The sequence below is a fragment of the Humulus lupulus genome, chromosome X, assembly GCF_963169125.1.
Source record: "Humulus lupulus chromosome X, drHumLupu1.1, whole genome shotgun sequence".
In the NCBI taxonomy this organism is placed as follows: domain Eukaryota; kingdom Viridiplantae; phylum Streptophyta; class Magnoliopsida; order Rosales; family Cannabaceae; genus Humulus; species Humulus lupulus.
In genome coordinates this window covers 190710341-190723801 of record NC_084802.1, presented here as the reverse complement: position 1 = coordinate 190723801, position 13461 = coordinate 190710341, and positions in this window count along the sequence as shown.

The window sequence follows — 13461 nt, the reverse complement described above, 5'->3', positions numbered from 1 at the left end:
GAGAGAATTGTCTCCTTCTGAGACTTCACAGATTTGGAGGAAGAACCTCGACCTCGAGTCTTCATGGTTGCTAAGAAAGAAACAAGTGATATACACAAAGAACAAAACCCTAAACACTTTGGTTATAAGTGAGAGAGAAAACAAGAAAACATTGAGAATTAAACAACCAAAGTGAATCCGATTATATAGAGAATTCGGTTCACAAATGAGGCAAGTTCGAAAATAGGTAACCAAAAATGGATAACTAGATTTGATGTGATAAATGCCAAAATATCTCCTTTTTTAAAACAAATGCTTTCACACCTCAAAATTGGAAACTTTTTGCATGATTTTGAATATATTGAGATAAAACAAATAAATTGCATCAATTAGTTTTTCAAACTTTTTTTTTAAAGTACACGGTCAAAAACATATTTTATTTTATCATTATTTTTTATTTTATTTTTAAAAAAAATTTCGAAAATAAAATGTTAATTTCCATACCATATGTGTCCATGTAAATGCCAAGTCCTGTTCAAGAGAAACAAGATAACCATATTTTTCACAAATTAGAGAAAAGAGTAATAATTCAAATACTAAGTGACCATAATTCGAAAAAATATATCAATCACAAAACATATTTTCATCAATTCATTATATCTATGAGTCTTACAACAATCTTACATAGTCTAGTCAACAGGCATGTGTGTGTGCATGTGTAATCAATTTGGCGTTTCTTTTTGGCCTTTTAAAGCTAGGGTCATTGCCTAAATTTGGCAATTGTAGCATTTTTCAAATTGTAACCATAATGGAGGCTATAAATCTTATACTGATTGTAGCTCTTTACACTGGTAGAGTATCTTCCAATATAACTGCTAATTACCTGGTACCAACTTACTCAAAGTCAGCTTTCACACATCAGTATAGGTAGCTCTTTTCCTAAATGGAGCCTGAAAAAGAAACTGGATCAAGGAATAAAAAGAGGTAGTAGGGTACGATCTGACCCGTTGGAAGTCAAACCACAAAACCTTGGCAGCATGCATTTTTACACATTCTAGCAAACTAAACACAACTAGCAAAACTCTAGCCACATACATGCATGCAAATCAACATATCAACCACGCTAACCTTCAAGCATAAAATAAACTCCAAAAACCAACAAAACAACCTATACAACCAGATCTATATCAACCAAAAAGATGAAGATGAGTGAAAAATTGTCAAAACTCTAAAATCTTTACCTTTGTTCTCACTAAAACATAAACAAGCTTTCAAATCTTTGAGATCCTCCTAGAACCACAACTCTTGAACTCTAGAACACAAGATCAAAGCCATGCATGGCTATTAGATCACATGCATGCAACATAATCCCATAGGGTTTCGGGTTTGAAGAGAAAGAGAGGAGAAAAGTGGAATAGGGTTCGAAACTTACCCTTCTTAGTGTGCTCTTGAGCTCCTCCCTCCTTAAATGGGGAAAGAGTGTCCTTGGCTCATGGAGAGAAAATGACAACAAATGGAGAGTAGATGGGGCTAGGGTTCGGTTTTAGGGGAGAGGAAATAGAAGAGGTGTTTTTTTTTTCTTGAGAGAAAAGGAAATTTTACAAAAAAATGATTAGTTGTGGAAGAGTGGAATGATTACGGTTAAGCCAATGAGTGGGTGAGGCTCTTGAGAGAGCCCTAGACACAGCCTTGCCCCCCCCCCCCCCCCCTTCTCTCTTTCCTCCCTTGGAAAAGACCATAATGCCCTTACTCATTTTACTCACTTCTAATGCACTCAAGGGCCTTTTGGTAATTTCACTCTTCGAATTTAACCAAAATTTCACCCTATAGTTTTTAAATATTTTCAGTCTAAAATAAAATAAATGTGACCAAAAATAAATTTGGTCACATAACACATAATTTTGGTAATTTTATCAAATTGACCAAAATGCACTTAGAGTCTCGAGCAAGAAATTCTCATTCTTAAGCCCGGTTGATTGAGATTCAAACCTCAATCAATTTTTCTTAAACCTATTAGGTCGACTATAAAGTCTCAGCACTAGATAAAATTAATATTTTTATGCCATAGTATTTCCTAGTTAATTAATCCGAGATTTATACTCGATTAGGGGTTTTGACCCGGCCCATGACCAAAGGTCTCGGTTTCTAAAAATAAAACCGCACTTACCACAGCATGGCTAGCATTCAAAAATCACAACTTCTTATAACATAAAATGTTCCCTCGACATAATACATGATATAGGTAATTAAAATACCCAAACTAGGGTTTACCCAATGCCCTAAACATGGAGCATTACAATACCTACAATTTATATTTGTTTCGTCCTCGAAACTTAAAACAACTGTGGGTATAACTGTCTCATCCGGTCTTCGAGTTTCCATGTTGTTTCTTCTACCCCATGGTTACACCACTGCACCATAACCAAGGGTATAGTCTTATTACGCAGCACCTTATCCTTACGATCCAAAAACCTCATCAGTTTTTCCTCGTAGCACAGTTTCATATCCACCTCCAATTGTTCATAGCTAAGTACATGGCTTGGGTTTTCAACATATTTTCTCAGCATTGAAATATGGAATACATCATGTACTCGAGCCAACGCAGGTGGGAGAGCTAATCAGTAGGCTACCATGCCGATTTTCTCCACTATCTCAAAAGGTTTGATATACCTTGGACTTAACTTTCCTTTCTTACCAAAACACAGAGTTTCCTTCAATGGAGCCACCTTCAAGGGCACCTTAACTCTGACTTCAAATTCCAAGGGTCTTCATCGTCGATCTGCATATTTACGTTGTCGATCTATGGAGGTATGTAGCCCCTCTCGAATCTTCTTGATATCCTCAGTAACTTGGTCCACTTCCTCCGTACCCAAGAATTTTCTTTCACCGGCTTCGTGCCAATGAATCGGGGGTCGACACTTTCGCCCATATAGGGCTTCATATGACGCCATCTTAATAGAGTCGTGGTAGCTATTGTTGTAAGCAAATTCCATCAGTGGAAGTTTTTTACTCCATGACCCCTGGAAGTCGAGTACATAGGCTCTTAGCATGCCTTCCAGGGTTTGGATCATTCGCTCACTCTGGTTGTCTATTTGGGGATAAAAAGCAATGCCGAACTTAAGTTGAGTCCCCAAACCTTCTTGCATCCATTTCTAAAATTCCGAGGTGAAATGTCCGCCTCAGTCTAAAATGGACTTAAGTACTCCATGAAGTCGTACAATCTCTGCTATGTATAAGTCTACCAACTTATTCACAAAAATGTGCCGACTTGGTCAATCTATCAACAATAAACCATATCGTATCTTGACCCTTAGGAGTATTTGGCAGTCCAATGACAAAGTCCATTGTGATCATCTCCCACTTTCATTCTGGAATCTTTAGCGGTTGCAGCAACCTGGCTGGTCACTGGTTCTCCGCCTTGGTTTGTTGGCAGGTGAGGCAATGAGCCATGTATTCTATTATTTCCTTTTTTATCTTCTGCCACCAAAACTAATTCCTTAAATCCTGGTAAATTTTTGTGGCGCTGGGGTGCATTGCGTAAGGGGAATTATGTGCCTCATAAAAGATTTGCTTCTTAATCTCTACATCATCTGGAACACAAATTCTACATTTAAATCCAAACACCCCATCTTTCGATATGTGGAATCCCAGTCGGATATCCTTCCTCACCTCGTGTTTGATCTGCTCAAACCAATGTTCCAAAAGTTTTCCTCCTTGTATGGCTTCCGTAATGGTGGGTTGTACTGAAATATTTGTTAATTTGCCAACAACTACCTCAAGATCCAATGTCGAGATGTCACCTTGCAGTTCCAAGGGCATTTCTCGCATTGTCATTATGTACGACATCGGCTGCTGACTTAGAGCATCTGCCACCTGATTGGCCTTTTCGAGATGGTATAGAATGTCACAATCATAATCGTTAAAAAATTCTAACCATCGGCGTTGCCTCATGTTCAATTCCTTCTAGGTGAAGAAATACTTGAGGCTCTTGTGGTTGGTGTAAATGTTGCAATGTATTCCATAGAGATAATGCCTCCAAATTTCTAATGCGAACACTACTGCAGCCAACTCTAAGTCAAGCGTCAGGTAGTTCTTTTCATAACTCTAAAGCTGTCGGGACGCATAAGCTATCACTTTGCCATGTTGCATAAGTACCACCCCCATTCCTTCTCTTGAGGCATCGCTGTAGATCGTGTATCCCTGTGTCCCACTAAGGATAGTCAGCACTAAGGCAGCGTTCAACCTCGTCTTTAGTTCTTGGAAACTCCTCTCACACTATTCGGTCCATGCAAACTTAGCTTTTTTAAAGGTAAGAGCGGTCATTGGCATAGCTATTTTTGAGAATCCTTCTATGAACTGCCTATAATACTCCGCTAATCCAAGAAAGCTTCTCACTTCCTGAGCATTCTTTAGAGATTTCCACTGACTCACTACCTCTATCTTGGTAGGATCCACAGATATCCCTTCTCCTGACACCACATGGCCCATGAAACTCACCTTTTCCAGCCAAAGTTCACACTTGGAGAATTTGGCATAAAGTTTTTGTTCCTTCAAATGCTAAATAACCATCTCCAAATGCACCACATGTTCCTCGGGGTTCCTCGAGTATATCAAAATATCGTCAATAAACACGATGAAAAATTTATCCAGAAACTCGCTAAACACTCTGTTCATGAGGTCCATGAATGTGGCGGGTGCATTGGTGAGTCCGACGAATATCACTACGAACTCGTAGTGACCATACCGCGTCCTAAAATGATGTCTTCGGTATGTCTGACTCCTTAACTCTAAGTTGATTGTAACCTAATCGAAGATCTATCTTGGAGAATACCGATGCTCCCTAAATTGATCAAATAAATCATCGATCTTGGGAAGCAGGTAGTGGTTCTTAATCTTCACCTTGTTCAACTCCCGATAGTCTATACATATTGTCATGGAGTCGTCTTTCTTCTTTACAAATAATATCGGGGCTCCCCACGGACAATAACTTGGTCTTAGAATGTATAGACATTATTATCATAATAATAATAATAAATAATAATTGAAGACAAAGTCTTACCTTCAATTTTAAAAACTATTTTCAAAATATTTTATTAATTAATTAAATAAAATAAAAAGCAATAACTCATCACTATCAGTAGTGGTACATACATAGGGCAGTCCAGGAAGCCCTATGCGTGTAGCACTTCCCTGAAATAGGGATTTAACTTTTCATGCATTTTTATTTTAATTAATTCTTCATTAGAAAATCAAATAAGGCTTCTTTTTAAGGAAAAGATAACAACTTAAATTTCAAAATTCAAAATTTGAATTTTCATTATCATCTTATTATTAATTAAATAAATATAATAATAGAAACCAATTTTGATTATCCATATTTATCCTTTAACATTTAAATAAAATAATTTATTAAAATCAACTTCTTTTATTTCTACACAATTTCGAAAATCGCACTAATGCAATAATAAATTGTGCAACTTCAATTATCACATAATTGCATATTTATCCCAAAGAATAAATATTCTTTCAAATAGCCCATTTGCATTTTGACCCTTGTGTTGACCAATGAAATTGGCCAACGGTCGTATGTACGGTATAGGACACCTTTTGAATGAGATAAATATAATATATGATAAAGTACAAATATCTAAACAAACACATAGAAATTTATAGTGGTTCAGCCGTGTTCTGATGAACAATAATAACCTAATCCACTTAGTCTTTAGTATTGAATCACTCGATAGACAATTACATAGATGAACTGAAGAGTTCACTCGTCACCAATTTGCCCAGAGTTTCTCCCCAGAAAATATCTATCACAAAATTGATCAAAGATCCACCCCCCTAAATAAAGCTCTGGGTCCTTTATTTATAGTACCCATGGGTTATTACATGATGAGCAAGACTAGGGATTGTGGTTTGGTACACGATCATTGTGAGTGGAGATACATGTCGACCTCCCCATGATTATGAGATCGTGGGTCTTCTCATTGTTTCTCTAGATCATGGTAGGAGGTTTAGGCCTGGTCGACTTCCCTATAAGTCCTTGACTTATCCATTTTTATTCATCGGTCTTTTTTCAATACTTTGTCATTTTTCCATGACTTGTGATGCCACGTGCCGCTTTCTCATTCGCCACGTCATCTCTTGGATTTTGAGGGATAACATTTGCCCCCCCAATTTTATCGTATTGTGTTCAACATTACAGTAAACTTGATCTGACCCGAGAAACATATCGTAGCAGTACCCTAACAGCAAAGTCCCTCAGGACATTACGTAGTTCTTTTATCAACTATCGATAATTTGCTCAGCACGTATTTTTCAACGATAATTGTAATTCCTAAAAATAATTATATTTTTTTAAGGAAAATTAATTTACTAAAAATCTAGTATATTTTTAAAGGAATTTTGAAGTCTTAAAAATATAATATATTTTTCAAGTATATTAATTCCTAAAAATACAAAATATTTTTCAAGGAATTTGAATTCATAAAAATATAATATATTTTTTAAGGAGTTTTGAAGTCTGAAAAATATAATATATTTTTCAAGGATATTAATTCATAAAAATACAAAATATTTTTCAAGGAATTTGAATTCCTAAAAATATAATATATTTTCCAAGGGGGTTTGAAGTCCTAAAAATATAATATATTTTTCAAGGATATTAATTCCTAAAAATACAAAATATTTTTCAAGGAATTTGAATTCCTAAAAATATAAGATATTTTTCAAGGAATTTGAATTGTTAACAATACCAGATATTTTTCAAGGATTTTGAATTCCTAAAAATATGGTTAGCCTGAGAGGCTATAAGTAGGGCCTCACTCATCAGACCCTTGACCCATGCGCCTCCTTCACGAAATTCTGAGCTGTGGAATTCTCCAATTCTTCATCAACTCTGCTTTTCTTTTCTTTGGTAGGTATTCTTCCCCAATCTTTACGTCTTTGATGAATCCGTCTGAATTTCCTTACTTTGCTCTACTTTGATTCAAAACAACTGACTTGTTTGAACCAAAAACTTGTTTTCAATAAAAAATTGGCTTAATCATTGCCTCTTTTTGTGTGATGCTCTAGGGTTTAGAGGTTAGTTGATTGACCGCCTTCAGATTCACTAGCCTGGGTGATTTCCAGGCTTGTAAACCCTAACCTAGGCTGACCACCCTTGAGATTCACTAGCCTGGGCGATTTTCAAGCTTGTAAAAATTAGGGTTAGGCGATTTTCAATGCTTCACATCTAGGCATAGGCAATTTCTAGGGTTTCAAATCCAGGCATAGGCAATTTCCATGTTTGTAAATTCCATCATGGGTCGACCACCCCTAGGGTTTCCCTTGCCTTGTGCAATTTCCGAGCCTACACATTCCATCATGGGTCGAGCACCCCTAGGGCTACCTTAGCTTGGGCGATTTCTAGGCTTGTGAAGTTCATCATGGGCCAACCACCCCTAGGGCTTCCATCATGGGCTGACGACCCCTAGGGCTTCCTTAGCCTGGGCGATTTCCAGGCTTATAAACCTTATGATTGGGCAATTTCGAGGGTAACAAAATCCAACTCTAGACTGCATTCCCATGTCCTGGGTGATTTCCAGGGTTCCCAGGCCACGGTGGTCGGCCCAAACCTTAGCATAGGCTGACCGTCATACTCCTTGGGCGATTTCCAAGGATCCAAGATCTAGGGTGGTCGGCCCAACCTGCCCCCAGCGATTGGCTTCATTATATTGATGTACTAACTTTTTTCTTTATTTCTCATTGTCAGATAAGTCTGTAAGAAAAAGTACTCCACATGAGTATTTGGAAAGAGTGAAAAGGATTTTCCTCGCTCTGCTTTATATTTATTCGGTGAGGAATATTTCTTGAAAAGGTATAGCCCAATGGCGAGAGTAAAGGCAACCCTCTGAGGATAATCCTCATATTTCCAGGCACATCTATCAAGGCTCTTCGCCTGGCTCTTTTCAGACCTCTTCTCAGCATAGTACTCCTTGTGGCTCTCAGAGCACATCTCAGCGAAGTCATTCGTCTCAGTGGAGTCTATTCGGTCAGAGAGACTCCTTGCAATGCCCTTTGAACAGGGATACCAGTCGTGTTCCCCATCACTCTTTTTCTCTGCGAGAACGTACCGAGGGCTCTCATTGCCATGTTACGTACCCTCAAGAGCATTCTATTCATAGGTTTTGGCCTAAGGTGGCTCGTACCTCTCCCAAGAGCAAGAAGATAGTCTCACCAGCTGTGCAGCAGAAGAAGAGACAACTGAAAGAGTTCCCTCCATCAAATTTCAAGGCCACCTTTGATAGTGAGATCATATGGAAATCGGTTGAGAAGCCTTGCCCTAGTTAGTCTTCCTTTGGTCTTTTATTCTTTGTCTTTCCTTTTGTGCCATTGGTGGGGCACCTTGTACTTGACAGTTATTACATACGATATTTTTTATGGCTTTATGCTTTTTTGTTATGAGTACTTAGTGTATTGATTGAAAAATTTTATTTCTAATGCTTACTATGTATATCAACTCACAATCCTCATTGGTCCATGTATCAGTATACTCTGAACACATGTATTTCACACGCCATACTAACCTTACTCCTTTATGTTTTTCATGTAACAACCATGGTAATGTGAGTAGTACGATACTTTACCAAGTACCATGAACAAAATGGTCAGGTCGGCCAGCCCATGGGTGATAGGCCGACCACCCTATAGGGTTGATGATCTGGCCGACCACTCTATAAGGGACTTGGCTAGGAATCTCCCCACCAATGCCTTTTTTGTTTTTGTTTTTTGCACATTCGGAACATATGTTGAACAAATGTCCTAGAAAAACTTGAGCTTGCTTAGTACTTAAGGTCACGTCCTCATTGCTTGTGTATACCCCGATCGGTATGTACTATATGCCCCCCAAGTGGTCATGGGTTTAAAAGCCTTGGTCACTTGCTACTTGACCATGCCTTGCTTCAAGTGTTTAGACACATAGTACTATCCTTTTCACCCAATGATGCAAGGAGAAAATGCTTGTTCCTCATTGATAGTCGGGTGATGGTTTCATACTCAGTAGTAATGATACCTATACACAGATGCAGATTGTGTAGCAAGTGTCAATCACAATCTACATAATCTCTCGTGTACTCGTTATAATGATTGTAGACAGAAGTGTCTAAGTTGGACCAACCGGGTCTAGATGGGTTAATCGAGCCTGTAACGAGTCTTAGATCAAATTATCGATTGGTCCCTCAAGGACCACATTCGATTATGATCCAATGATGGAGACTAGTCTTCAGACCAATCTTTTTTTTTTATCGTATGGGTCGATAGGTTCCTCAAGAACCATGATCGAACATGATCAAATAATGGCTACTGATCCTCAGACTAGTCTCTTTTGTTGATCGTATAGGTCGATAGGTTCCTCAAAGACCAGGATCAAACATGATCAAATAATTTGGCAACAAGGTCCAACACCAGTCTCTTTTTTTGGATCGTATGGGTCGATAGGTTCCTCAAGAACCATGATCGAACATGATCCATAACAATGACAAGTCCTCTGACCAGTCTCTTTTTTTTATCGTATGGGTCGATAGGTTCCTCGAGAACCATGATCGAACATGATCAAATAATGGCAACTATTCCTCAGACCAGTCTCTTTTGTTGATCGTATGGGTCGATAGGTTCCTCAAGAACCAGAATCGAACATGATCAAATAATTTGGCGACAAGGTCCAGGACTGGTCTCTCTTTCTGGATTGTATGGGTCAATAGGTTCCTCAAGCACCAAGATCAAACATAATCGATAATGGCGACAGGTCCTCGGACCAGTCTCTTTTGTTGATCGTACGGGTCGATAGGTTCCTCAAGAAGCAGGATCGAACATGATCAAATAATGGCGACTGGTCCTCAGACCAGTCTCTTCTGTTGATCGTATGGGTTGATAAGTTCCTCAAGAACCAGGATCGAATATGATCAAATAATTTGGTGACAAGGTCCAGGACCGCTCTCTCTTTTTGATCGTATGGGTCATAGATTCCTCAAGAAACAGGATCAAACGTGATAAAATAATTTGGCGACAAGGTCCTAGGACCAGTCTCTCTTTTGGATCGTATGGGTCAATAGGCTCCTCAAGAACCAAGACTGAACATGATCCATAATGGCGACAAGGTCCTAGGACCAGTCTATCTTTTTGATCGTGTGGGTCTGTAATGCCCTGGATAGCCAAGACCGATACATTGTGTACTTGTAAAGTGCAAGACTTGCTAATCAAGTCATCAGTTTAAAAACGTGTCGTTAAGCATGTAAGAGCTAGGGTTAAAAAGGCTTTAGTCTCAAAGGACTCATTTTATATAATTAAACCGTTACTTACGCGGGATCCCAAAAGAAACAGAGTTTAAAAGTTGATTTACAGACTCCCAAAAATACATAAGCAGAGGTTGGCCATACTAAGGCAAAATAGTAAATTTCTGGGTTGCGCATCCCTATCAAAACCTCAACCATGGCGGCTTAGCAACTGGCTATGTACATTTCGCTCGCAGAGCTCTCCAATCAAGGCTGGTCAAGCCTACCCTTGCCTTTACCTGCACCACGTAGCACCCATGAGCCAAGGCCCAGCAAGAAAACATCATTTATAACACAAGCACTGATATCAGATAGTAAATTCATCAAGCATGAACTCTTATCAAATAATCCACAATAGACATTCAACACATGTATTCAGATTCAAGACACATTCAAACACTCATATCACATAATAATCAGGGTCGACGACTTAGGCCACACCCTCTGTTTAACCCATTGACTCCGACCCGCTTAAACCGAGCTCAGTGCATAATAATCTGTCCTCGGCTACCAGTGGCTGAGCCGCGCCCTGTGCACTAGTGTAACCCTTGGCGCCGTTAGGCCGTTGGTTCACTAAATAGCTTGCATGGCGTAATACCATCATTTCAAGCTTATATAATAGGGAACCCTTAGTCCCATCACATATATTCAACCAGGTGCAGTTTTCTTACCTTTAATCTTTACAGTTGTTGAATCACGAGCAACGCCTCTCAAGCATGATCCGATCTCGAGCCTAAGCCTTTATCACCTAGTCACAACCAAAGTATAGGGTTCCATTAATACTCGAATATAGGTTTCTGGTTACAAAATTAACTCCGAGGAATCCGAATTCCACCAAGCACGGTGGTGGAACCAATCCCAAGTGCACTAGACCACATTCCCATGCCTAAAACCCTCAAAAGTTCAGCCCTGCTTCAAAATAGAACCAAACCCATTTTGAACAAAGACACGCGCCGTGGCCCTTGCTTTGGGAACCGCGGCGCCCTCCCATGGTCGAGCCTCCTTGGCCCTTTTTTCATCCTAGGGCCATAGTGCCCTAAAACAGAGCCGCGACCCTTCCCTTCGTGCCCAGAAAACCCATCATTTTAGAGCTTAAAACCTCAGCCAAAACCATCCCTAAGATTTATACTTCAACACCCAACATAACCTCAACTCATGCCACACAATTTCAATAGACACTCAGCTCACTAAACCATAGAAGATTCCCTTCCAAACCATGAAACTCTAAGAACACAAACACCCTGTTATAACCAGTCAAAACTCAAACTCAAATCACCAATTCATGAAGCAAAGCTTACCTTCTTGGTTGAACTCTTCCCTTAGCCAAAACTCAGCTGATTCCAAGGATTTCCCCAGCACAATTCCACCCTAATCATCAATTGAACAATACCTTAAAAAATCCAGCTGAAGCTTAAGGTTGAATTTCAGAAAAAATAGATGGATTAAACCCTTACCTTATTCTTGATTCAGTCTTGGTTTATTCACTGAGCTAAGCCTCAAGATTTACTCTTGAATCTCTCTAAACTCTCAGCAATTCTTCAGCTCCAATCCCCAATTCCCTTGAGTGCTTCTAATTTAGTTCCCTTTGTTTTTCTTGAGAGTGAGAGTAAGAGTAAGAGTAACCAACTAAGTATGGAAAAATGGTAATGTCGGTCTAATTTTCTAAAGGCTTCCTAAGTTTGTCTTATTCGTTAAGTTAATCCCACGGCTCGGGGTGCCGGAGCCGTCCCCGATGCCAAAACGGTAAAATCCCCCAATATTCCCGCTTAGACTTCCTAACCTCAGATATATCTCCATATATTTATTTTCATAACCCGATAGTCTAAATCATTACCCAATACCTAAAATACCCCTGACTTGTCCAAAGTCATATCCTAAGTCCCGTTGTGACTTTTCCCGCTATCTGACCCTGGGATCGCCTCGAGTCGTGCTCTGCAAGCTTACCCGTATAATAATGTGGTTCTCACATATATCACACATATATAAATATATTTCATATTATCACATAATATCATCAATTATCATATAATTATCATTAATCACATACTCACACATTTAAGTCAATAATACTTGTTCTAATCCCATTTATGCCCTCCCGGCACACTAATCAAGGCCCTTAAGCCTTATTAGCGAATTTGGGTCGTTACAGGGTCGATAGGTTCCTCAAGAACTAGGATCGAACATGATCAAATAATTTGGCGACAAGGTCCTAGGACCAGTCTCTTTTTTGGATCGTATGGGTCAATAGGCTCCTCAAGAACCAAGATTGAACATGATCCATAATGGCGACAGGTCCTCATACCAGTCTCTTGTTTGTATCGTTTGGGTCAATAGGCCCCTCAAGGACCTTAATCGAACATGATCCGATGATTTGATGACAAGGTCCTAGGACCTGTCTCTTGTTGAACGTAATTTAAAGAAGTAAGAGAAACTTAAGAAATTAAATTCATTCAGGCATTGAAGCACAATGGCTATTACATAGATAATTTAAAAATAATACATTTGCAAATTAAAACTTGTGTCACTCCTTAACAGCTTCACTGATAGTACCAGCGAAGGTGTTCACCATAACAGTAGTTTTTTTATTAGTTCTCCATTCATCCGAGCTATCTTTTATTTCCCTGGTGGGATCACCTCCTCCACAAGGTATGGCACTTCCCAAATAAGTCCTAGTATCCCTGATGCGGTGTCTTTAGTGTTTAGGAACACCCTTCTGAGTACTAAGTCTCCAACTTGGAATTTTTTATCCTTCACTCTGGAGTTGAAGTATCTGGCCACTTTTTGTTGGTATTCTGCTACTCTGAGACTTGCCTTTTCTCGTCTTTCTTTAATTAAATCGAGTGACTCTTCTATTAGTTGATGGATCTTATGTCTCTCATCTTGTGATGGGGAAGTGAGTTTAATTGGAAACATGGCTTCACACCCAAATGCCAAAGAGAACGGTGTATGACCAGTCGCCGTTCGAGCTGTATTTTGATGTGACCATAGGACCTTCAGAAGTAATTCTTGCCATGCTCCTTTGGCTTGTTCGAAGTGTTTCTTCATAGTGTCTTTGATAGTCTTCTTCACTGCTTCTACTTGACCATTAGCTTTGGGGTGTGCTATCGAGGAAAAGCTATTTGTGATTCCATGCCTCGTACAAAATTCAATGAACATATCACTGTCGAAT